Here is a 19,733-nt window from a genome sequence, read left to right as displayed (position 1 = left end):
TTAACATGTAGTGTGTGGCCAGTCTCTTCGCGAACGAAGAACCGGGGAAGGTCTTTACACCTTCCAGCCTGCGCATTGGATTTTTTAGGTGAGACACAGTGTGCGCGGAACTGAGCCCACCCTTTAATCCTGAGGTTCATCTGCCAGGGCCAAGCACGCTTGGACGGTGGCAGCGAGGTCCTCAGGACGTAGATGGATTGCCTTATGGGCTAACGAGCTCCATCTGCCCGGGGAGGGGCCCCGACCGGGAATCGAACCCGGGTCTCTGCAGTGACAGTGCAGTGTGTTTTCCTCTACACCACCGGGGGCTCCCTTAACATGTAGCATGTATGTTATATGTCCCTAGAACTGAGGATCTCAGATCTACAGGACAGATGTCCATCTCCTGCTGCCTGGCAGAAAAGGACATGGGGGTACCGGTTGAGAGCAGGCTAAACATGAGCTAGCAGTGTGTCTAGGTGGCCACGATGGCCAACGGCATCCTGTATTGTATCAGAAAAAGTGTGGCCAGCAGGACTAGGAAAGTGATTGTCCCAATGTACTGGGCACTGTTGAGGCCACACCTTGGCTACTGCGTCCAGTTTTGGGCCCCTCACTACAGGAAGGACAAGCTGGAGCATGTCCAGAGAAGGGCACTGAAGCTGGTGAAGGGTCCAGAGGGTAAGTCCTGAGAGGAGCGACTGAGGGAGCTGGGCTTGTTTCGCCTGGAGAAGAGGAGGCTCCGGGGTGACCTTGTATCTCTGTACAACTACCTGAAAGGAGGTTGTAGCCAGGTCAGGGTTGGCCTCTTCTCCCAGACAAGTAGCAAAAGAAAGAGATGACAAAGCCTTAAGTTGTGCCAGGGGAGGTTCAGGCTGGACATCAGGAGAAATTCGTCACTGAGTGGATGTTAAACATTGGAACAGGCTGTCCAGAGAGGTGTCACTATCCCTGGAGGTGTTCAAGAAATGACTGGGCCATGGTCTAGTTGACAAGGTGGTGATCAGTCAAAGCTTGGACTAGGTCTCAAAGGTCTTTTCCAACCTAAATGATTCTGTGACATTGTGGGTAGAAGCTCAACCTGAGTGAATTTGCATCAGGGAACCATTGTTATTAATTTCTCATTCTCTTTTTTNCTTCTGATACATGAATTTGAATAAGGTAGAAGTATTTAATCTCTAACACTATGCTAAGGACCAAAAATTGTGTGCTATGCTCTTGCAAATGTCCAAACAATCTGCAGTTTTGTGCAGTGAAATTAAATCCATTTTTATTCTGAGCAGGACTTAAGTGACAATTCTGCTCAAATATCACCAGTTCTAAAATGTCTTTTAGCTTTTGACCAGAAGTGTCACAGTTTATCGGAAAGACATGCAATTGGAAGCATCCAACTAGTCTCATACACATAACAGATAAAATTTTAACAGCCTTAACATGTAGCATGTATGTTATATGTCCCTAGAACTGAGGATCTCAGATCTACAGGACAGATGTCCATCTCCTGCTGCCTGGCAGAAAAGGACATGGGGGTACCGGTTGAGAGCAGGCTAAACATGAGCTAGCAGTGTGTCTAGGTGGCCACGATGGCCAATGGCATCCTGTATTGTATCAGAAAAAGTGTGGCCAGCAGGACTAGGAAAGTGATTGTCCCAATGTACTGGGCACTGTTGAGGCCACACCTTGGCTACTGCGTCCAGTTTTGGGCCCCTCACTACAGGAAGGACAAGCTGGAGCATGTCCAGAGAAGGGCACTGAAGCTGTTGAAGGGTCCAGAGGGTAAGTCCTGAGAGGAGCGACTGAGGGAGCTGGGCTTGTTTCGCCTGGAGAAGAGGAGGCTCCGGGGTGACCTTGTATCTCTGTACAACTACCTGAAAGGAGGTTGTAGCCAGGTCAGGGTTGGCCTCTTCTCCCAGACAAGTAGCAAAAGAATGAGATGACAAAGCCTCAAGTTGTGCCAGGGGAGGTTCAGGCTGGACATCAGGAGAAATTCGTCACTGAGTGGATGTTAAACATTGGAACAGGCTGTCCAGAGAGGTGTCACTGTCCCTGGAGATGTTCAAGAAATGACTGGGCCATGGTCTAGTTGACAAGGTGGTGATCAGTCAAAGCTTGGACTAGGTCTCAAAGGTCTTTTCCAACCTAAATGATTCTGTGACATTGTGGGTAGAAGGTCAACCTGAGTGAATTTGCATCAGGGAACCATTGTTATTAATTTCTCATTCTCTTTTTTTTTTTTTTCTCTCTGCTTGCTTATGTTCTCAGTAATTGTTGTTCAAAGGCTTTTTCTTTCATATTGTTTGAATAGAAACCCAATGGGATAGGACCAATATTTTGTGGATCCTAATATTTAACAGTAACTTAATAACTGTGGAGAATTACAAATTTATACTATGGTATTCCATGTTTTTTAATAGCAGCACTTCTGATAGTCATCTTTGAATAACACTTGTTGAATTCATTAGGGAACATTGATGTTTGCTAAAAAGTAGATCTGGTTATAATTCAGTTCCTTTCAAGTCCTTTAAAACAGAATTTTCATATCTATAAATGTGATTTATTTGTAAACTGGGTAAGCTGACAAAGAGTGCCTTTTGCCAAGAAAAAACACAATATAACAGCAAGGAATGGAATGAGCTGACAGAGAAGTTGAGGTAAAGGACTGCAACATTCAAGCTGTAGACTTGAAGGAACTTTCTTCTCTTTCTAATACTCTAAGGAAAATTTTGGTCTTCATTTATTTTGGTACTATTTGGAATGTCTCCCTTGCCACTTGATATGACTGAAATTCTGAGGACATTAGAGACTGCTGCATTTTAGGCAAGTGGCTTGGCAAGAACTTTTCTCTGCTCTTCTCACTCTATATCAGTATTATGTGGACTAAATTCTATTTATCAGCTACAAAGAGATCTTGATGCAGGTTTTCACCCTGTCTGACATATACTTTCCCAGCTATCAGAATTATATCTCCCTTTGTACTTAACAGAGAAAGAAAGAAAGAAGGATTCACATTTCTCCATAAATCAAGAAACTGCGGTACTCTGAACTCAATTCCATCTCCTGGAGGCAATGTCTAAAGTAAGAGTGGATGAACTTAGTTACCCAAGTTAAATGCCTGAAGGTAACAGTCCCATAATACTGCTGACTTCAGTAAGAGTTGAGAGCACTGATTAGCACCCAAGAAGAGAGCTCCATCTGCTTTTAAAAAAACAAGATAACCAGCAATCACCTTACAGCAAACAAAGGAAACAAGACTTTAATTTCAGAGCACTTGTTATTTACAGATATTTTCATTTTCCTGCAGGAATTACAACTTATTTCACAGGAACAACCTGAGTGAGATTTACTTCAAAGACCAATGCAACCGAATATCAGCTCTGCAGTCACTTTCAAGCCACAAGCACTATTACAGGGCAAGGTCACTGAGGGCATCACTTTCCTCTGCTTCTCCATTCTCTCTCTCTTATGCAGTAACTGTGGAAAGACTCTTTGCAAGGATCTTAGACAATCTATTGGATTTTAAACAAGCTGCAGACTGCACTATTTAAAACTGGTTTTAATGTTCATCATAAATTTCACCTTACACATAACTATTTAAAGGATATTTTTTTCTTACATTTTAAGAGCTGTCCATAGGAGGAACAGGGGTAAAGGGGATTATATAAAATACTGTTGCTGCTATAAAGCTGAGCCTTGCAGGCTATCTGAAAGAGTAGCGGTGAGCATAGGAAAATGAAAACACTATTTTACAGCAGTAGTGAGTCTAAAATGAGAATTGTTCCCATGAGCAAAGCATTTTTTTAAAAGAAATAACTCTAGCCTAGAATTGTCATGTTGGGCTTCATTCAGTTATTGGATGCTCACTAAAAATACTTCTCAGATGGTTTTTTGGGTCACAAGGTCTGTGGTCCTCTACTGCAGGCAGGGCCAATCCTGATAGCATTGCCTGGGCAACCAAAAGAGTGCCTTTGGGATTTATGTACCCAGGCTTTTGTGCACTGCTGCTCCCATTTTTCAGTAACTATGTATGCTGGAAAGATGGTGAGAAGAAAGATAGAAGCATGTTTGAGATGTTGATTTATCTTATATAGCAAAGAAAGTTCATTACCTGTGAGTGTGTGCATTATTAACAAGGTACATGAAGACAGGTTGAGAGAGTTGGGGTTTTTCAACCTGGAGAAGAGAAGGCTCCAGGGAGACCTTATAGCACTTTCCAGTACCTGAAGGAAGCCCACAAGAAAGTTGGAAAGGTACTGTTCACAAGAGCATGTATAGGACTAGGAGTAATGGCTTCAAACTGAGAGTAGATTTACATTAGATATTAGGAAGAAATTCTTTACTGTGAGGGTGAGAAAGCACTGAAACAGATTGCCCAGAGAAGTTGCAGATGCCCCATCTTGCAAGTGTGCAAGGCCAGGTTGAATGAGACTTTGAGTAACCTGATCTAGTGGAAGGTGCCTCTGCCCTTGGCAGAGTGATTGGACTATAGATGATCTTTCAGGTCCTTTCCAACTGAAAGCATTCTGTGAGTCTGATTAATCACTGAAAAAGAGGATAAGGGTGATAATGCAAATGATTCCACCTAGTGACTCTGCTGTCTGAGAGATGATCAACACTTTACCTGTTCATTTGGTTTCTACACTCAGTAAATAGTCATATGCTTGGAAGCATACAAATGATCATTGTTTGTGTGTGCATGTTACAGAGACCTTACTGGATTTATTTTTTATGTTATTTGACTGTTTTCTCCAGTATGGGGTTACCTCCAGAAATGCGGCTACCGTCTATCAACTCTGAAACCAGAGCTAGTGAAATAAGGAAAAATAAAAAAGATATCTGTCGTCTTCTCTATGAGCACAAGGATCTGCTTCTCCCTGACAGGTAGCAGCTGCTTGAGTGGAGATGATAGTACTGAATTTGAGCTGTAGGGCTTCAAAAGATTTTGTCACAGCAGTATGAGCATCCCTCCCATTTACTGCTGAGGTTCTTGAGATCTGCCATGATACTTTAAGGGCTTGCCTGTGTAGAAAAAAATTGGAGGAGAAATGGCAATTGCCAAGAGACTGTTAACTCTCAAACTCAACTAACGTGTCAGGGAATCCAAGGATGAATAATTTCAGGAATTATATGAGTACTTCATAGCTAAGCACACAGACATGAGCAGAGTATGATGTGATGTCTGCACATGATCTTATCTCAATGCTCTTGGAGAGAAAGGGGGATTTTTTCAGTTGATGGAAATTTGATATCTAAGTCTCCTGAGTATTTGTTGGAAATCTTACTGTGAGGCTTATCTGTTTAGGCATGCATTCAGCAAAAATTATTTTTGTTTGGGGGGTATTGGGGTGGGATTTTATCTGAATAAGGGTGGGAGTAGGCTAAGTTCCAAGTTTCAAACAGACTTTTTTTTTTTTTTTTAGTTCTAACAGATTCACTCTAGTTATTACAAAATATAAAGAAATCCACTTTAATGTACTTTAAATGAACAGCTGCCTCTCTGAAGAATTCTGATGCCAATTTTAAAACATGGTTACTTATCTTGTGGGCATCTAAGACGTAGGGAAATTGTGTGGCATGACTAGCACCTTTTCTTTTCTCATAATGGACAACGTTTAATTTTGCATGAGGGCAAAATGTGTAACATGTTTGCATAAGTCAAACAATGGAAATGGAAATATATCAGCTGGAGACAGAATATTTTTTATATACTGTGCTGAAATATGCAGTCCATATTCAAATAAAAAATCTAAGAGACAGGTACTACTTCTGTGAATACAGCAATAGAAAATCTTGTGTGTTATCTTCCCTCCCCCTCCCCCCAATGTGTCTGGTCCATTCTTTCTTGTTAAAAATATAACTTACCAAAGTGTGTGTGTTTTTCTACTTAGTAAATAATGGATAAATAGAGATCATTGACCAAACTGCTTTTAGATCCTGAAACTGAAATTAGGATTTTGCTCAAGCCATCTCTCCAACTTTTGAATGAGGCAAAAGGAGTGAAAAGTGCATGGTAGGCATGAGATGCCACAAAATATTATCTCTCTTTTCCACTGGGAATGGAAGTGTCTCACTTTTTCAGTCCCATTAGTTGACCAGGCACCAGACAAGACTGGTGAATACAAGACTGTTAAGGATATGACAAGGCTCCAGTTTAAATTTTGTATGCTTTTTTTCAGTGTATTTCCGAGGAGAGGGACAGGCCTTTCTTCTTTGAAATTTAAATCTACTGGCTAGATGGGGTCTATTTAAATGCCATGAAACATATGCTGAGGATGTTATCAGTAATAGGAGATTATATTTTTAATTGAGCTTAGTATTTCCAGAATGCTTGAGTACTTTGTGATGCTTTCAAGTGCTAATGTTTGTGCTAAGACACCATATTAGCACACATTCAATGTGCTCCAACACATCCATCATACCATCAGGGCATCCACTTGCCTGGTAACCCTCCTCAAAGGAGGCAGCTGAGAAGCATTTAAATTCAGACCTCATTTCTGCCTGAAAACAGACAGGTACAAGATGGTCATGTGCAGGGGTTTTAAAAACAAAATCCCCTCTGGATCAGACCTGCCACCTTTGTGGAGATTTACCTCCTTGCAGAAAATAGTGAGCAGCCAGCATGAACTCTTGTCTGCAGAATGGAAATATCAAGCTGATCAACATTTCCGCATTGCTAGCAAGATAATCCTTCATTTGAGCTGCTTATCTGAAATCTGTCTCATGAATCTGATGGAAGGATTTGCCCTAAGTAGTTAATTATGGTGTTGCTAAATTTCCTCCTCTCTCCTTATTCCTTCACTTTAAGGAAAATCATGCAGCTATAAAGACTATAAGCTTCAATTAAAAACAAATGGAACATTATCTAGTTGAACACTTATTAAGGCATCTGAATTTATCTTTTAAACTTTCATTCTGATCTTACTCACTTCCACAGATGCTCGCTGTTCGTGGATTTTTAGTCAGAGCTAACCTGGCTGTTCTGACGAAATTGTGGAGTTTAGGGGGTTTAGTTGGTTCATTTTCAGTATATTTGGAGGGGTTTTGTTTGCTTGGGTGTTTGGGTTGTTGTTGATCTGACTTAGGGCACTTAGATGGAGAATTCCTCTGCATCAGGGTAAGCCCTGTCTGTTGTCCTGGTCTGAACCTGGCTGTGAGGGAATTGCGAAGAGAGAATAAAGACACTGCCAGATTAATTATTTCTGGGGCATGTGAGACTCTTATAATCTTCTACTCTAACTTACACTACAGAGAGGAACCCTGGTTAGGAAATTGGTTTTTTAAGGTATTTTGTACCTCACTGAGATTTATGAGGCAGCTTTGGTATGTTTTGCAATTTTAAATTCTGCTTTTGACCACTAATGTGATGGTGATAAAGAATTGCAAAGACATGTTGACACACATGATGAAAAGGACCATGGTAATATGGGAAAGAGTTCAGTTCATTTCTCATGCATGTGATACATTTTGTCCATGAGGAAACATTTCACTGGTTATTCAGATTTCTCATCTGACCTCTCTAGGAAGATCCTATTCAGGTTCTGCTTGCACACAAACCTTCTTCTCCTTCAGAATGAGGTCAGTATATTTTTCTTGGTGCAGGCACTGAATGGAACTGGATGATCACTGTGCAAGCATGTCTGCCTTATGGTGGACTTCCTATGCAGCTCAGCAAAACGTGTATCTCCTGAGACATGTGAGAAAAGGACTTTAATTCAAGTAATAAAAGGTGTTTTCCTATCAGAGAAGAGATACCTGTAAGATTTAAGTTTTACTCAAACAGTTATAAAAGCTCTCTTTCTCCCTTTACTGAGCTGGTAAACAGGAGAGACCTGGATTTCATGTGGCCCCAGCCTCTTGGGAAGCTGCTGGGCACGGCCTTTCTCCCGGAGAGCTCTCCTGCCCAGAGCTGAGTGTGTTACTCTCTGCAACAACCCAGTCCCCAGAGAAAAAGGAGAAAAATGCACTTAGTTGTTCTTGACATGAAAAACGACAACCTCAGAGGGAGGAATGGCTCCTGTCCAACCTCTTTTATGATTTCCTAGAAAAGACTAAACTTTCTCCCTGGAAGGTTTAAAGTTTTGGGGACGTTCTCAAATTGCCTTTCATTAGCTTTATGTAGCTTAATTCTGGAAGAATCCCAGAAGTTCCCACTTAATCCTCAGGAAGTTTTTGACTCTAGTATTTCAAGAGCAGAGGCAAAAGTAACTGTTTTATGAAGTCATCTGACTAGGTATTTTTGTGATTTTTTAAAATTTTTTTCACCCCTTTCCCACCTTCATCGGGACAGGACCTCTTACTCATGTTTGTTGCTGTTGTAAAATTCTTAGAAGGCTTTTGGTAAGTAGTTTGCAGAATTCTGCCAAATGTGAACTTATTTAAACAAATAAATTACTCCTGCTAATTACTCCAACCAGGCACTCTCCAGGGCATGCTGAAATTCTACAAGAGTTGTGCATAAACCATGACCATAAGCTTTTTTCTTCTCCCCCATTGATTTAAGAAATATTTTCTTGAATAGCATGCAGAGAAACTGTGTGGGGGTCCTAGCCACTTATATCACCACATACAAAAGACCAAGTACTGTATAGTGAAAGATTTAGTACGAAACACAGCTTCAAATTTTGTTTTGCATTTAGTTCCTGCTAAGACCTGTGCTCTGAGGCTTTACCAGCCCTGAGGCAGTAGGATCCTCTCTGTCTATCCAGTGGTTTGATGCCCAAAGAAATTCATCAGTTCCTGGAAACCTGTGTGGGACTTGCTTGAGATCCACCTTTGGCATTTTTTAACTTATGTAGGCCCTTGTTACACAGGATTGTCTTTTATTATTACATTTCATAGGAATTTCATCACTTGAGCAACAGAGACTGCATAAAGAATGTGAGGAAATAGAATGACTTTTCTCCTGCTTTCTTGAATTAAGAAGTTATTTCCTAAGGCTATCTACTTAACTGCAGCTGCTGTATGTGCCTGGAGATATTAGAAGAAATAGCATTATGGCTCACAACACCAGCTTGATCTCTGGTTTTGATTTCTTCTATGTTTGCGACCAGGCCCATTGGGGCCCTTACGCTACCGAGATTTGAGTTCATTTTTAAAAGCCCATGTGGTGGATGGTTTGTTTCCCCTTAACTGTTTTTCATGGTTGGTGGCAGGAAAGTTTCTTGCCACTCCCTTATCTGAGGTTTATGTAATGAATTGATCATAGGCAGTGCTTCCTTTGAACTTGTTCCAGTTTGGCAGAGCTCAGCTGTTCCTGAGTCACTGTGACTCCCAGAGGAATTTTTCCTGACTTTAGATGTAGGTAGACAATTTCTCCCTACCATGGGCATTTTGCAAAATGTCCCCAACAAGAATAAGGCTCTCAAAGAGATATTGAAATGGCACCCTTGTACAGGCATGCTCTGAGTTTAGAGTCTAAAAATACGGACCAGCTCTGATTCCAGGGCACATGTTGAACTTTCTGCTCTGTGTGCTGTGCTTCATTGAATGAGATACTCTAAGAGCATTCTAAATAATTCTGCCTACTAGGGTCAGTTGGAATCTCCTTACACAGGAGTCTTAACACATGTTGTCATTTATGCACTCTGTGTAAATGTGTGTTTTCTCATGGTCACTGACTTGTATTCCCATTATCTCAGCAAATAACAAACTAAACCTTTTACTAAGATGTAATGATATCAGATGTAGTACAACAAATAACTTTACCAGTTTACTGGAAGCCTCTAGATACTGGACAGAGCAACCCAGTATTACACTGATAAATATCCAAAGACAGCAAATTGGAAGTTCTTCTTAGTGGTTACCAACTTGGGGTAAGCAAAACGCAAAACATACCATAAAATAGCAAAGAGTAAGTCCTTGAAGTTGTTAGAGCATGCTGACAGTACCTGCTGACAGTCTTGTGAGCTCACTTCATAGTCAGTGGGTTTTATGATGATGGTAATGAAACACTGAAACAAGTTGCCAAGAAAGGTGGTGGATGCCCCATCCCTAGAAACATTCAAGGCCACGTTGGATCAGGGTCTGTGCAACCTAGTCTAGCGGAAGGTGGCCCTGCTTATTGGAGACAGGTTGGATCAGATGACCTTTAAAGGTCACTTTCAACCCAAACTATTCTATGACATCACTCCAAAGTAATATACTCCAAAGTAACATATCGAACTGCAAAATCAACCCCATCTCCCAAACAAACACATAAGGTCTATGTATGGTGTGGACAGTGAGGTGCATTTGTCCAGGTATCTCTCACAAACTATAACTGTAGGCCAGGCAGAGCTGCCTGCTATCAAGAAGGTTATCCCTCTTTTTTTCCTCTTTGAGTCTCTTTTTGAGTTTCTAATTCACTTCTTTATCTCCTAAGACAAAGAAAACTTAGTGTGTCTGTAACTACTGCTGCAGACTCCCTGGCAAACAAGAGTGTTCCCTCTGTTCTCTCTGGAGACCTTTCCTTCTTCCTCTCCACCAACAGGTGGAGCAGAGATGCCTCGCCTCTGCTGCTCTCCACAGGAACCTTGCAGTAAAAATAGTCCACTTTCTTGTTTGTCTCTCCCAAAATGATCCCAAATCTTGCCATTTATTCCCTAGCCTTTTTTGCCAAGCACTTTTACCACTTCTGTGCTTGTTCTCCTCCACTGGTAGAATGCATATATACCAGGTGGTACCAACTGTCAACGTCTTTTTTGTCTTCTTTCTAAATATTCAATGGCTGTAAAACAAATTTCAGAGTACCTTTAATAAGTAAATAAATAAATAAAACCAATAAAAATTGCTTACTCTTTAATTTGTTTTTTCCTATATTTTGTGTAGGAAACTCTCCCAGACCTATGCTTTGCTCCCAGATTACTAAAAGCATTCTTTCAAATTGCTAACAGATCCAAATAGCATGTATGAATGTTGCACAACATACACATTCCTAAGAATTAATGTTTAACAATAGAGTGCCACCGCTGAGAAGGTATCTGTAAACAGTGCTTGTTTATATGAGAACCCTTGGCATATCTCTGGCGGTGAAGAGCGGATTTCAAAAAGGTTTGCACCTGAGTGACTGACTTACAGTTGTTCAGCTCTTGTGATGCAGGAGAAAGCCAGCCTCCTGCAAAATGAGCATGTGACTTCAACTACCTATTTGTAATTTGGTTTTAAGTATTCCAAATGAGGCTGCTACATTTTAGTTTCATCTTGTGCAATTACATTAAAATAAGCATAGAAGTCCAGCTGTGGGATTGAGGTTGTACTCAGGAAAATACACAGAAACTTCAAGAAAGGTAGAATTAGATGTATGCACATAGGCACGTACTTTTCCAGTGTTTGCTGAGTTCAGCTTGGGCTCCCTGATGTAGGATTAACAACCCCAAAACGCTAATTGTAGCCAGTGTCTCATTATAGTATCCAAAGATAAACACAGGGATAGAAGGGTATTGATATCTTAATGGGCCAAACAATTTAAATACATATATATATACACGTAAAAAGAGCCTTTTTTTTCCCCTCATGCCTAGAATAGATAACATTGTGCTTGCCTGTATTTATTTGGACAAGTCACCAGTGAATCAGGGCTGATAGGCTGTGACCTCTAGAAGTTAATATGTTACACAGCAACAATAAAAAACAGTGTTAAGCCAGGAAATTCCAGAATTAGTGCCTACTCCAGGGCATTTCTAGTCCAAGTGTCTTTACTGCTCCCCTGATTCACAGTACTCAAGGTATGTTGCTGTACTGTCATCACAGCTTGAAGACATAACTGCACCACCCTTCTACTCAACCCCACCCCAAACTAGGAAACTTATCTCGGTTAGCAAAACCTTTCCCTGTTCATTGGGGGGTTTTGCCTGTTGTAATCAGGATGGCTGTAACCAAGAAGAGAGAATGGGGAGACCGAAAGTATTTCTGGGAGCAGCAGGCTTGTCCCTCTGGGCAAACTGCCTGCCCCACTGCATGCCATGCAGAGACAAATAAAGCTGCTCTGTGTGTGAAGCTGTGGTGGGAAGAGGGGGGAAAAAGAGGGTATGGCTTTGTTAGGGACAGACAGGCAGGCATGGTTCCTCTTTTCATAATCTGTGCCAACTTAGATTAGTTTGAAGTGACTATGAAACTGCAGTCTAAATTAAATTTCATTCCATGTACCCAGTATTATTCATAATTGCTCAGAGACAAGGAGTCTGTTGGAGTCTGGGATGGTATTTAATTATTTTAATACATTGCCCTTTTTTCTTCCTAGAATCCTCTTGTTTGCTTGCTTTTCTAACTAATGAGATAGACTACACAGTCTTAGTATATCCTCAGACTACATATCTTCCATCCTACATACCAGTGGTAGCAGGGATCCTCTGGAAAAAGTAGAGGTTAGTCATTTCATTGAAACACTGCTGCTGTTGTTCAGAGGTAACCCTCCTGCCAGGACATGACTGGCAGCAACAAGGTCTGGGTTCCAGACGAAGGGAGTTGCTCCAAAAGTGGTGTCTTGAGGCCACACCTGGACAACTGGAAAAATTATACTGAACTCTTACTATTTCAAAAGCAGAGGCATAAGTAAGAGGCAGACATGAATCAAAGAGTTAACAAAGATTTTGGGTTTGGGTTTTCTTTTGTAAGAGAGAACAAAAATCTGACCAGGTAGATAAACAGTGATAGTAACTGACTGTTGCAGTTATCCTTTAACTATAAAAGTTCATAGTCTTTTGCCTCTAAGGAAGTAATTTCTAGGGTAGGTCTTTTCCCATCATCTAAAGTAAGTGAAAGCTAAGATTTGTTGGGTGATAAACTGCCCTGTAAAGCAACGGTCTGGTAGCTGCTTGGCTCCCTGATGGTTGTGCCTCCGGCTCCTCCATCTTTGTGGGCCCTGGCGGATCTGCCAAAAGCACCTTTACTCTTGGTTGGCTGGTCCCAACCTGGCCCAGCCACCTGCACGACTCCTGAGGCTGCAGGATTTCTACAGTGCTTTAATGATGAGAACTACCCACAGCAAGCACGCTGAACTGAACTGAACTGAATGGGAAGCTGGACATGGACCTTCAAGGAGGCAGGAAAATGGTTCTTTCCCTGCCTCCTATGTGTATACAGTCTGCAGGACAAAATCTTGTGATTCCCCCGCCCAAACTGAGTAAGCATAACCACTAATCTTGCTCACTGAGCTTCACATTAGCTGTTGCCTTAGGCTGGGACAGCCTACATTTCACAAAGTTTCAAATAAATTAGAAAACTATAAATATCACTGTTATAGTTGCAAACTTTTCCCCAGTTTGTAAACTCCATTTCTCAGCAATGTCTCTCGAGCGTAGTAACACAATGTACAAAGGAAATATTTAGGGCATGTCTGTTGGGGCTTTCTGTTTACTTCCCCCTCACCCCACTGATCACTTCTGCTGGGGTTCAGAGATGTCTAGGGGAGGGGCTGTTCTTTTTGGGACAAGTCATCAGGTTCAGGACTCAAAGGGAATGAGTTAAAGATTGTTCTGTTGCCTAGGTATTTTTCCTTTTTTTTTTTTAACATAAGAATGCCTGGGAATATAAGACAAAAATACAAGTCCTTCACAAGCAGCTGAACTCCTTATCCCACTGATGGTGTGTTCAACCTGACAGCTTCAGCTCCTCAGAGCAGCTATGGGCTCAGGAACTGAAAATCTTTGGTCCTCTTTTATACCTCTCTCTTTGGTCCTCTTTTATACCTCTATTTTTATACCTCTCTCTCTTCCAAATTGGAAGGTCTGATAACAAATCTACCCAGGGCATCCTTTCAGATTCCTGATGCAGCTTTGCTTTTATGATGGCGTTAGCAGGATCTTTCATCATCCTCCTCCCCAGAGCGTCTCCTTTCATGCCCACATGTTTTACTTGCATTTGAAGTAAAAAGTAAAAAGATGTTTGGTTTTGCTTAAAGCATAGCAGGGATTACAAAGGCAGATATCATGATTAAAATAAAGCCAGCCAGTTCTCTTTTCCAGGAGGTAGTAACACCCTACTCACTTCGCCACCTTCAGAAAGGAGTTGACTTCTCCTCCCACAGCTTCATATTGGGACTTTTCAGCCCCACCTTCCCAAGGAGGGGCGGAGGCCTCCCAGTGGAGGGGGGCTGGATACAAACATTTAAAAACCTAATTTTGCAATAAGACCTTGGGGAATTTTTGTTATTTTGTTTTGGGTTTGTTTTCCGGCCAATTGCTCACTTCCCTTTCTCAATCATTAGTCTTTTCCAAGCCTTAATCCAATAACTGAAATGTTATTAGGACTTTAATCAGTTATTTTCTTGATACAGATTATCACAAGGCTGTTGAAGAAATCACGCTCACTAAAATTTCCTTCCCTGACTTTTCCACAGCCTGCTTTCTGATTATATTGTTGGATGACTGCAGAACCATTGATTTACTTCTGAGCTTCTACAGTAAAATTTAAACTAGGGATGAGTTCCTATGCATTTTGTTGGCTCATCTGCCAGATTCTGTTTCCCTTGAAAAAAATTCATTCAGGGATAAGGGTTCTGAATTCTGGGGTTCCACTACCAGTTGACCTCAAATATCCTTAGTTTGCCAATGATGAATCCCACATTCTCACTTGAGTCCACTAACATAGATATTCAAATCCTCATTTGGGCATTCAAGAATCTAACAGTGGTTTGGGTTGGAAGGAGCCTTTAAAGATCATCTATAGTCCAACCCATCTGGCATTGGCAAGGATATCTTTCACTGGACCAGGTTACTCAAAGCTCCATCCAATCTAACCTTGAACATTTCCAATGATGAGGCCTCCACAACTTCTCTGGACAATCTGTTCCAGTCTCTCACCACCTTCATGGTGAGTAGAGAAGAAGAGAACTTCTTCCTTATGTCTGATCTAAATCTACTCCCTTGTAGTTAAAACTGTTAGCGCCTTGTGTTATCACTACATGGCCATGGTAAAAAGTCTGCCCACATCTTTTTTATAAGCTCCCTTCAAGTATTGAAAGTCTGAAGTAATATCTTCCAGGATATCTTTCACTTCTCTAGGTTGAACATCCCAAATTTTCTCAGAGTTCCGTCATAAGGGAGGTGTTGCAGCCTTCTGACCACATTTGTGGCCTTCCACTGGACCTGCTCCAACAGGTCCATGGCTGTCTTGTGGTGAGGGCCCCAGAGCTGGATGCCATTCTTCAAGTGTGGTCTCAGGAGAAGCCACAGGCATCCGGAGTGTCCATGTAAGTCAGCATGAAAAAACCCCAAAACAAATGCACAAAACAAAGCTAAAAAAAATTTTTAAAAAACACCCCAAAGAAAACAAAACTCTAGAATCATAAAATTATGTATGTATTGAAAAATATATGTATTTTACCATCAATGTTACATCCATCTGAAAATTCCAGGTTTAGACATGCTTAGTATTCATTCAGCAGGAAGGAGTGAGATATTCATAAAGTAGTAGGGTAACAAATGCAGTCTTCAAGATCTGTATTAGCAGTCTGGAAGTACAGTTGTAATATGTGAGTGAATGGTACTTAATAATTTTATAGGGAATCACCTTGAAATTGAAAACATGGTAGGAAAGTACTGTGGATTTTCAGTGTCACTCTTGCACAGATCAAAGGGTTAAAAGCACCACACCTCAGGCTGAACAAAGATTCTCCAATGCTATGACCTCAGAGAAGAGGAAGGTTATACCTGCACTGAGGTGATCGTGCACTGGAGCTGTACCTGTTGTTTAGGATATGCTGTGAGCTTCGCAACAGTTCAGCTGGGATTGGGCAACCCCACAGAAGTGGTTTCAGTAGCCACGAGACGAAGCTGCTGTGGGGGGTGGCATGGATACCTTCTGTCTGTGGCATGTACAGACGTCTGCAGGTGGGACCCCACCATGTTCCTGCAGCAGAGCAGGACCCAAGGGTATCTTCTGCACGTGCAAGGATAAGAACAACCATGAGGCTGCTTACACCAGGCACCCTGAGTAAATTTCACATAAGCAAAGACTTAGGCTGCAGAGGTTGCTGCGAGACCCACAGCTGGTTACTCTTGTGTGCACCCCCAGGGTCTGACTCGAGCAAACAATTCCTTCAAGTTCAAGAAGTGTTTGGACAGTGCTGTCAGACACATGATGTGATTTTTGTAGTTGTGCAGTCCAGAGCTAGGAGTTTGACTTGATGATCCTTGTGGGCCCCTTCCAGCTCAGGATATTCTATGAACAGTTGGGGTAGTATGGCACGTAAAATGCAAAGTACATATGAACAAATAAAGTGTCACTCTCTGAATTTTAATTTTCCCTTGCAAGCTGCAAGCAGGTTTCAGAACACATTTTGAGTGAAAGTTTGCAAAGATTGCCATGTGTGTTTTGGTTCAGTACTGGGACAGACTTAAAACACAGGCCAGTGCTGTGAAAGCACCTCCATAGTAATTGCAGGTGTTTGTCTAATGCATTTTAGGAGGATTTACACCTTAATTTGTCATCTTCTAGTAAAAGAAAAAAATGCATATAAATCTCTGGGTTCCTTTAATTACTGCATAGTATTATGAATAAGTTTAAAACCAATTTATGACTTTAAATCTCTATGGACACATGCCTATTTACTGAAGAGTTTGTGGTCTTTCTCCTAGACCCTTCATGGCTGCTAAGACCTTTCTGTGATAGATACTTGCATTGTGAGAAAAGATGGGTCTCTGTGGGATTATTGTTTTCCTCTCTTGTCATCCACCTCTGCTGAAGAACGTGGAGAAAAGGTGTGGCTCTGGCTCACCTCCCACTCTGCTGGAAAGGTAAACTGTGCCAACTGGCTGGGCAGCAAGTGCTGAGACAGACACCAGCTGCTGCCAGGAGAGCTCCTGCCATGGGGGAAGAGGAGGAACCAAACACAGCCCTTTGCATCACAGTTTGTTTTCTGGGCTGTCCCTAAAGAGACATAGCACCCTATCACCCTGTGTAACAAATTCACGGGAAGCTTTGTAATCTGGTTATCTTAGTCTTCAAACATAAACAGCAGGAAAGTAGTTCTCTTTATTTATAAGTTAGATGTGGTCCATAGATCTTTTTCCAAAAGACCTCTAAGGAGCTACGTTTGTATTCTTAATACCCTGAACTGGAGATAATTTTTATGCTGTACATTTTCTGGATACCTGAAGATGAATCACTTGAAGAAAGGGAGTGTTGTTTCATTTTAATTATGTAATAATTTATACTCCTCCCCTTGACTGAGATTGCAGGGTGAGGAAAGCTGGCAAGCCAGGAGAAGACAGAGAAATAAAAAGGTTCCAAGGGTTCATCAACCACATCATGTCAGTTACAGGGTGTTTAAAGCATATGACAGACTTTTTACCTTCATATTGTCTTTTAGGGGCCAGGAAACAGCAGATTCTTGTGAAGATTCATGTAGCACCAGTACAACTAGCTAGAGGTAGGCTTAAGATGTGATTAACTTCACATTCAAAAGAAAGAGGGGAGCAAATAAGAGGAGAAAAGTTGTGTAGAACCACCAGTCATTACTACCCATGTTTGCAAGTGATGCAAAAGTTTTAGAAAAAACAGTTGGAATCAGTAGGAAACCTCTCAACATCAGTAGGCTTTGCATCAGCAGAGTGATGTTGTCCAGATAATCCATATTTCCTCCACCCCTCTTTGCTGGACAGTTTCTCCAATCCCTTCCTTGATAATTCAAGGAGAGTTTTTTGGTTTCTAACTATGTGTTGTTTACAGGAGTAGGGGGAGGAAGGTGACCACAACCCTTTCTGAAGAGAGAAGCGTTACTCTGTCTTGACCCTTCATGACCATGTCTGCCTAATGACACCGTGGTGAAACAACTGTGTACTTGTGTACTTCATTTTGGACCAAGACCTCCTGGATTTGTACCACCAGACATCTTTGGAGGATCTCCTTCCTCTTCCTTTGCCATACCTAGCTAACCCGTATCTTCTGGAAAAAGAAAAAGGCAGCAGGATTGGTCTCGAGGTATGTTAGCAAAAAGAAAAGTATTACTGTCTTTTAACTTATTGATATCAAGGTGTAAAGCCTATGATATGTAAGAAGGGAGAGTTAAGAAGCCTTTGCTGGCCTCAGAGGGTAGGTGATGGGAAAGCCACCCTCCACACCACTGATTATATCATGATATGATGTGACGATGGCTAGAAAAAATTTATTGTGTAAGATGTCAATCCAAATATGTTCAGACAGAATTCATCAAGGTAAGGAGGTAAGTTATTTTTTTATTTACCCCCTCATATTTGTGACTTAGGTCTGAATTATATATATAAGACTTTATATATGTCAGGCATCATCTACCATCTTCAGATGCTTTCCTGATAATAGTATCCATTGAAGTTCTATCCTTCAGGGCTATGAATCTCATATTAATATAATTTAGTGATTTCAGCAGGTTCATGAGGTCTGCATTTGGGGAGGGAATGAGTAAAAGGGAGCCCTTTGGGAGTGCATATAGTAATTTAGCAGCAAGCAGCTATTCAAGTCCCTGTTCAGTTCATGGAGAATTATAGAGATGATATATCTCAAAGGGTCTTTTTTTTCCTGAAGAATTAGGGAATATAAGTTCAATCTAATATGGGTGAGCTTTCACATGCATATAAATCTCTGTGTGCTTTGAGTTGTTGCTGAACTAAGGCAATCACAAATTAGGTAACTATTTTTTTTTTTTTCATAGGTAGATATGTATTTGTCTTTATCCATAGCATGTTAATTTTGATCCAAACACAGAACGAAATCCTGTTTTCATTTGTGTTGCTATCAATCAGGATTCACTGAGAGGTACATCTGGTGATGCAGGTGTGAGATGAGAATTACGTAACTATGAAATTCTACAAAATCTATGTTGTAATTTATCCATCCTGAAATTTGAAAATGAAACCTGGAGATGCCACTACCTCCTAACCATGGAAACTTTCTAAATTTCAGTGAAATACTGCGCTAGAAAAAAAAAAAATCACTATTTAAAAGTGGTAGAAGTTTAACCCAGCCTGTGAGTTAAAACGTAGTGGTGGACAATGTTAATAAAGCTTATCTCACACAGTGTTAAATATTTAGAGAGGATTGTCAGTGGATATAATTCTTCTGACTATATTATATATATCAAAATAGAAATAGCCTCCTTGAAATAGAAATCCTTACACTGAATATCAGTACAGACATAGCTCACTTGAAAACTGTTTTCTAAGAGGTAGGGATGAAAGGAATTTTAGTGGCACCAGCATCTGTGAGGTGGTGAATTGCACCTCTGAAATGCTGCTTTCACAAGCTCAGACTCTCCTTGGCATGGCAAACAAAGAGGAAAAACCTCACAGAGAGGAATGGCTGTAGCTGGGTCACCCCAACCAGCACACCAAGTGGGAACTACCCAGCTCAGTACAATGAAGATAAGCTTACATAAATGTTTTGGTTCAAATTTGTTTTGTAAGGTAGTCAAGATTTACCAAAGGGTTTTTTAAGTCATATAATATGACATGGTCTTGAAAACTGGTTTTATATTTTCCCTTCTTTGACACTGTTTAGAGAGGTACATTCTCACTGTTTAGATGAGTTTGAGTCACGCCACTCTTTAATTCTGGAAAGCATCTTACGTTAACATCTTGCCTAGGAGTGTTCTCACCACAGCTGAGCCCAAGAACATGAGCTTTGGCCCACTGGCTCTGCCTAGGTAAATATTCTTTCATTAATGTCAGTTCAATTGCAGACTAGGCCTTGGTTTCAAACCCTAAAAAAAGCGCACATAAGAGGAATAGTAGAAAAGAGAGGAAATTCAAGGGTAATTGCCCAAAATATATAGAACAAAATGTTAGGGAAAACAACTGGGGGGGGGG

The 19,733-nt window shown here is 41.1% G+C and overlaps 1 long non-coding RNA gene across 5 annotated transcripts in view; it reads left to right on the top strand.

Annotated features, from left to right (window-relative positions):
- Window positions 1-5,882: 5,882 nt before the first annotated feature.
- The window catches only part of LOC114055153, a 15,953-nt gene continuing 2,102 nt past the window's right edge, over window positions 5,883-19,733 (top strand). For 3 of the 5 annotated variants that reach the window (XR_003570664.1, XR_003570661.1, XR_003570663.1), the window contains exons 1-3: window positions 5,883-5,986; window positions 17,623-17,874; window positions 19,426-19,570. This is a non-coding gene — a long non-coding RNA (uncharacterized LOC114055153). The remainder of the gene's footprint in view (window positions 5,987-17,622; window positions 17,875-19,425; window positions 19,571-19,733) is intronic. The other 2 variants (XR_003570662.1, XR_003570665.1) reach the window with 1 other exon arrangement.

This window comes from Empidonax traillii, unplaced genomic scaffold (assembly GCF_003031625.1).
Source record: "Empidonax traillii isolate 1590-97213 ecotype Southwest subspecies unplaced genomic scaffold, ASM303162v1 scaffold48:size2401408, whole genome shotgun sequence".
Classification (NCBI taxonomy): Eukaryota; Metazoa; Chordata; class Aves; order Passeriformes; family Tyrannidae; genus Empidonax; species Empidonax traillii.
Note: the sequence above shows the minus strand (reverse complement) of the source record. Positions and strands in the feature narration are given on the sequence as shown.